Source organism: Fopius arisanus, unplaced genomic scaffold (assembly GCF_000806365.1).
Source record: "Fopius arisanus strain USDA-PBARC FA_bdor unplaced genomic scaffold, ASM80636v1 scaffold00139, whole genome shotgun sequence".
Classification (NCBI taxonomy): domain Eukaryota; kingdom Metazoa; phylum Arthropoda; class Insecta; order Hymenoptera; family Braconidae; genus Fopius; species Fopius arisanus.
Genome location: NW_011887878.1, coordinates 84684 through 92296, shown reverse-complemented (window position 1 = coordinate 92296; position 7613 = coordinate 84684).

Sequence of the window (7613 nt, the reverse complement as noted above, 5' to 3'; positions counted from 1 at the left end):
TTAATTCCCCGGCCAAGGTCACAATTTATTAAAGGGCGCTGAAAAGCGATATTGTTTCAAAAAAGATCTACGGAGTTTACTAAAAAATAATAAGAAATACGCAGCTTACCATTCTTTTCCAGGAGATTGAGTGACAGTTAGATGCAATAGTAAGCTGCGTATTTTTTCGTATTTTTTAGTAAACTTCGTACATCGTTTCTAAACAATATCGCTCTTTAGCGCCCTTTTTTTGATTATTTTGTTTTGTAACTTATGATTTTAAAGCAGTATTTTAAGCTAACACGATAAAATTTAAACAAGAGATGAAGTTCAATAGAGATAGTCCATGAGGGCCTTAAATTATTCAATTATTTAATTTAGTTAACAATTGAATTATAGAGTTGTAAGTCATTTCATTGTTTAATTATAATTTTTAAATGCTCTGTAAAAATGTATTGTTTTGTAAATCAAATTATTTTTCAGCAATTTTGTTGTTTTTAAATTGTTTTTTGCATTTTTCTACACTATTAATCAGAGTGAACAATTTCGAGTGAAAATTGTTTGAGCATCGTTTGAGCGAAGCCGCCAATAAATAATAAAATCGTGAATGAACATCCAATTGAAGTTTTTAGTGAATTCAATAGGTTTTTACATTGCAGTTTTCGTACGTCCAACCCTTTTTTCCAGTTAAAAAAAAGGTGTAAAACAAGAAATTTCAGGAAAAGCAGTATAAAATATAAAAAAGGAAAAGAAATTATTAATTGGCGAACGCGGTGAACTTATGCTTCAATACTTAATAATTTTTTCCCTGGACACTGAGCAACGAGCAACACAGGATTAACATGGGGGAAAATAATTTTCTAAACGTTTAAGTTCGTTACAAGTATGTGATGGGTCCTGGAATTTACAATGGTAAAAAAAAATGTATCTTTAGGATTGCGTCTGTTTGCGAACAGCGAATGATGTCATTGTATCCCAATCAATCGAGATGAAAAGGACTGCAATCAATGTATTCGCCGAAACACCGAATGATTTGATCTAATCAAACAAATAATACGTGGGCCTGGAATGAGTCGTTTTTTACTTATAACCTATCAACAGACAAAAATGTTTCTTTCAATCGACAGCTGTCATTCTGCACTTTTTTTCCTTGGTAGTGAGTGTGTTAAAACAAAGACGATCAACAAGTTGACTTACCATTTCAACTAATATGCGATCAACGCAATTGTTCCCTTTCACCATTACTGTACAAATACCGTTTTTCGTCTTCTTCTTCACTTGGGTATGATGATTCACAATATGGGGACCATCCGCCAATGCCATTAAGAAATACCTTGTTCACGAGATCAAAGATTAGAACTAACTTGAAGAAGTGTCACAGAATCCATGATCTCGACAGTTTCTCGTACCGCGCAGGATTTTTGTCTTGGAAATTCAATGCTACAAAAATTGCTTTTTCTGAAATTTCTTGTTTTACACCTTTTTTTTTTTAACTGGAAAAAAGGGTTGGACGTACGCAAACTGCGATGTAAAAATCTATTGAATTCACTAAAAACTTCAATTAGGTGTTCCTTGACGATTTTATTCTTTCCCAGGTAGGAATTCCAAGCTCCAACAACTGGTCCAAGCTTGGCTCAACCTAGACTTGCCTAGGCTTTGGCAACCAAGCTTGGGCCATATTTCACCCAATGGTTAAGCCAGGCTTCAGCCAATGTTGAAACATGAGCTTTGGTTACCAGGCACGGGTCAAAAATGGGCCAAGACTGGCTACCAAGGGTTGGTCAGCAAGGGACGGCCAGCCTTCGCCCCAGCTTGGTGGCCAATGACTCGCCGGGACTGACAGACGTTCCTGGGACGACAACTCCTGGTCCACGTTCGGTTTGCTCTTTTTCGATCAAGCATCGGGTAGGACGATCTTTATCCAACATTGGACCGACCATGGAAGCCAAGGCTCAACCCAGGCAAGAATTGACAATTGGCCCAAGCTTGAATGATGGGCGGCCCAACCCTTGCAGATACGTGGAGGGGGGGAGGGCATCTGAATAATCAATTATGGAGATAATTGGTAACTGGTGAGATAGAAGTTAGTAGGGATTATATTTTGAAACTTCCTGGAGTCTATATATCGATGATTTAGGTTTATTAGTACCAATAGCGCATTAGACTAGCGGTTAGCGCGCAGGACTAGAGATTTGGGGGTCGTCGGTTCGATCCCCGGTTAGGGTAATATTTTAAGTTAACAAATGAGCGATTCCCGGTGGAAAATAAGTTGGGAGTGAGTAATTAGGCACTAATCAACTGCAAAAATGCTTGAATGAACATTATTTTTATTTTTTTATCAATTTAAATAAATAAATATAAGGCATGGCTAAGGTCTGGCAACCAAGCTAGTCTCAAGTCTGGTGGCCAAGGGAGGCCCGCACGTTATCATCCCAAAGCTCAACCAGGCTTGAGCCAGCCTTGGATGCCAATCTCGGGCCTTGTTTAGCCGGGGTTGGGCCGCCCATCACCCAAGCTTGGGCCAATTGTCAATTCCTGCCTGGGTTATTGGCATCTAATGCAATGTTTGATAAAAAATATTTTATGAGGTGCCGATAAAATTCGAATATACTATCAAATTTATTCTATTAGAATATTCTCGACAGGATCTTTCCGGCCAATTCGGCCAATCTACCGAATATTGTTGGCAACAGCCACCTCAAAATTTTCGATGAATTTTTATACTTCGTTTTACGTAGTTGATGCATTTTTCGGGCCTTGGTTTCGTAACGATCTCAAAAAATCTGGATTGGTATACTTATAAAAAAAACTCTTTCTGATTTTTTTTAGATTTTCCTTTCTGACAGGACAAAAATTATTTTAAAAAGTCATGTCAAAATGGAAATTTTTCTATCAAACGTTACTTTCTCTGCGTTCAATTTCTCCAAATATCTATTTATCCGAAATTTTTCCGGATGCTTCAATCTTGATTACTAATACTTCAAAAAATATGAAAAAATTCATAGAGAGTAGTTATAGTAAGTAAAAAAGTGCAGATATGTTTTAATTTTTTTGAGACCTCGAAAAAAATAGGTTGCGGTGTTAACAGAGAATCCGTTATGTATGGAGAAGAAGATTCACTCAATTAACGGACTTGGCTCTACTCAAACGATTTGCACTCGAAATTGTTCACCCTTATTAATAGTGTAGAAAAATACCTGAGAAATGTCAAAACATAATTTTTGATCGAACATTTTTCGAATTTTCTGTTTCAATGGAAATTATTTTTCGATGGGCCTGGAATTGAGGTGCCTGGAACAATACGTTAGTTGACTGAATGTGTCCTCAGATGGGGTTGGAATGGAACATCGAGAAAATTATCCTGGAATCTGTACTTGTACGCTATATATAGTGTTCATAAGGCCGAAATCGTAATTTCTAGATACGAGAAATTGCACTCAACTTCCTTCGTAGATCCGATTCAGTCGGCCTGTAACTCGTCTTGAAGATAGAATATATGATATAACCTATGAGATAATATTATTGTGCTCATCTATCAAATATGGTTTGCAACTCCACCCTCAAACTTTTTGATAATTTTTCCTGTTTCTTTGTACTGTTCATGCATAGAAAAGATCTACCGATCGAAAGAAGTCACGCACAATGAACGAAACTGTGCGAATTTGAATGATATTCGCTCAAAATTTTTCGTTTGAATTGATCGCATTGGAAGACATTGAAAAAATCAAAACCTAGTGTTTGACCAGAAATTATCTAAATTTTGGTTTCAATTAAAAATATATCTCTACAGGGTGTCCTGGAAGTACATGCTCATCCTTTACCAGCATGTACAAGGGGTGATTCTGAGCCGAAAAGTCCTTTTCCCCTTTTGGATCAGAAGCACCCCTCCGGAGATATTGGGGTATATAGGAGAGCCAATGACGCTGCAGCGTTAAACGGCAGTACGTCCGTGTGGCTCCGCGCACATAGCCCGCGGCCTGGAAGGGGCGTCGCTCATGCATGTGTTGGAGCCACACGGACGTACTGCTGTTTAACGCTGCAGCGTCATTGGCTCTCCTATTTTCGGCAATATCTCCGGAGGGGTGCTTCTGATCCAAAAGGGGAAAAGGAATTTTCGGCTCAGAATCACCCCCTGTACATGCTGGTAAAGGATTAGCATGTATTTCTGGGACGCTCTGTATAGGATTGGAATTATTGGGTCTGGAACGATGCATTAGTGGATGGACTGTGCTCTCGACTGGGCCTGGAATTAAACATCGAAAAAGTTGTCCTGAAACTTATTTGTATTTGTAGGATATATATTGCGTCCATAAAGGCGGAGCTGTTAATTTTGTATACAAGAAATTGCTTCGACAATTATTTTCCCGATGCCTGTCAGAAATCACTATGAAGAACGGAAAAAATAGAGCTTATCGTAGTTATTGAGAATTCTGTCAGCTTCTCGAAATAAAAACATTTTTCCATCCATTTTTCCATTTTGACGTAGAAAGTATAGCATGAAAGTTTCCAACACGTATTTAGGCTCATTGTTAATAGCAATCGGAAATTTTCTTAGTGATTTCCACCGTAAAGCTCCGAGCATTTACATACAAATAACTTTTCTGTGCTCTCAAACATCAACAAAACAAATGCAAAGCTTATTAAAAAAAAATCTCTACATTTGAAGAAAAAAATATTCCTTTCCATGAACTCATGATCATTATAGGTTGATATGACAAAAAAGAATAAAAACTTGGATTTCCACAATTATGAAGTTTCCATTCGAAAGCAAAAATATCGGGAATTTCCGTGGAATGAATATCATGTGGTCTCCATGAAAAAATTCCACTTTTTTCTGAACGTATCGGCTTTTTATATGAATGTCGAAAAAGTGCAGTTTTTGAAATATTCAGATGTAACAGAAGTTTTTTCAGTTCAGGAAATATTTCATTCATGTATATAGGGCTGGAATTTTTGGGTCTGGAACAATACATTAGTTAACGGATATTGTCCTTCAATGGGTCTGGAATTGAAGATCGGGAAAATTGTCCTCGGGCTCATTTGAACATGTATTATGTAGAATATATCGCGTGCATACTGTAGAAGTCACCACCTCGGATTATGAACAATTGTGTTCCAACTTTCCAAGTCACTTTCTATTATACAGTAGATTCGGCTGCTAACACATTGAACTATTTTCTGACAAATTTTACTTTATATTCGGAGCCGAAAACGAAGATTATAATCACATGAGTCAGGAAATAGTTTATTGGCTATCGGGAGAAAGAAAATTCACCTTCCGCAGCCCGAACAACACATTCATCTTCACTTTGTTCGGGTAGAATTGGGCTTTATTTAAACAAAATGATAGTCCGAAAGAAAAAAAAAGACGCACCCGTAGCCCTCTTATGGGGAATGGGGAAACTTTCTCCCAAAATGGAAATTTGATTTATAATATTTTCATATCTATGCGCTAATACTCCTCCTCAACAATTCTCGTTCGATCCAAGTGCGTGAAGAATAATTAACGTTTCCAGCTCGTTAAGTATTGTTTGATCTCCTTCGTATTTTCTCTCCTTTCTTGGATCATCTCGCATTAGAACTGGAGCAAAATTTCGATGAACATATATATACAATAAGATAATTAATAGGATGATATGATGGGAATGGAATAAATGAGTTCCGAGCGTAACTTTGCATCACTGGTCTTGAAATTAGTTGGGACTGTAATTCCTTGGTCTGGAATAAGTCCTTAATCGACCGGTCCTGGTAATAATCGGTGTTGGAACACGCCGAAAAAAAGGAGGTCGCGGTATGCATGGGGTTGGAAAGCATAGTAATAGGACAGATATATATTGTTGTTGATTCATCTGTCAACTAAATGTCGAAAGTATATCCCTTCATCAGAGCACGGAGGGTTGTTACATGTAATGAAAAAGAGTGACTTGCCTGCAGTCTTGAAATTCGTCTTTTGATACATACATATATATATATATATGTGTACTGTAACGTGGTATTTTATCCGTTACTGGTTCTCGACTGTTTCGCGATTCTGAAGACGTCCACCAGACGGGAAGTAATTTTCAATGGCAAGAGTTTTTGAGACGAAAATGGCAATGTGGCCGATAATGGAGCCACAATCCAGCTATCAATTGCCACGGAAGTGACGTATACCAGAGCACGGGGTTTCGCAAATAACGGAAAAATAGGAATAAGTAAATCAGGAGAGTTACTATTCTCTCATGGGTAGCAATTAACGCATAAATAATGTAAAAAAAAAAAGAATTTAATTAAGGGAAGCGCTGAGAATTTATTTTCAATTATTGTGGACAGTAAATTATAAGTAAAGCATCGCGAATTTAAAAAGCGCATGCGTTTGATGAGTTTTTCTGTCGCGCATGCCCGAATTATTGGGATTGGTGAATGATGACGTTTTTCATCCCCACCAATCATCTAACCCTTATGTTAGCTACCTGTGGCGTACTCACGTGCTGGATAATTTTGACTTCCCGTGTGGTGGAGAAAGTGAGCGGATCTAATTAATAATTCTGAGATCAAAGGACGCTATCGTAATAAATCGGAAATAAGGACGCCATTACAAGTTCATCATTTATCAAGGATTGTGAGAACTTTGAGAAGATTTTGGAAGTCGTGGGTGAGCGTGGTGGCCTAATTATTTTATTGTGATGTATATAATTTTTTAGTGGGCAGAGATTCAGCTTAATTATTTGGTGTTGCGTACACCCGAGTCCTTTAGGACTATTAGCTGATTATTCTATTAGTGAATCTCTGACCACTCTCTGCAGTGAATTTTGACTCTCTCTCTCATTCATATTTATTAGTGGATTTCATTTTGTTAATTTTGATTGATTACTATTTTTTTTTCGAGATTCGTGACTTTGTATGATAGAGTTGTGTCGCGAAATTCAGTGACTCTCGCCGTTGAATTTTATTTTAATTTCAGTTAATTTCAACGTCTCGTGACTTCTCGAACATTTGTCTCTTATATTGAATTTATTTTGTATAGTTTTGCTTGTCCGAGATCACGTAGACCGATCGATTTTTACGTTACTGTTTCGAGTCATTAAATTTACTTGACTATTTCTGATAAAATATTTCTGATAAAATTTTCTTGACTTTTCTGACTAGTGACAATTGAGTTTTGTGACTCAGTTGTTTTTCCATACTTTAATATTTATTTTGACTTATGTGACAGTTTTACTATTATTTATTTATCTTTTTTTACTTATTAGACTTCAGAAAATCTTCATTTAATACTAATTCGACGATAGTGACCAATTTAAAATTATATAGAGTGCACAGTAACGAGTGGTCGATTTAAGGGGATTTTATTTTATATATTTTTTTATGTATCGAGACTGATTTTTTTATTAAATATTGTTCTCCCCGACAATTCTTATTTTATTTATTTTTTTTGCTGAAGATCCCAGTTGCATCCCCTTTCAGCTTCCGATTTTCTAAATCTCTACGTGTTGAGCTACTGGAGCAATTGAGGCTGAGAGCGGAGAAGGATTTCGATACGGCGGTCATTCCGGTAAAAATTGACCTGGCGCCTAACTGATTTTTCTGATTTTTTTTTGGGGTGTTTTGGTGCCAGAGGGCGGGCAGGGCGGGCTAATGGACGGAGGGTTCCG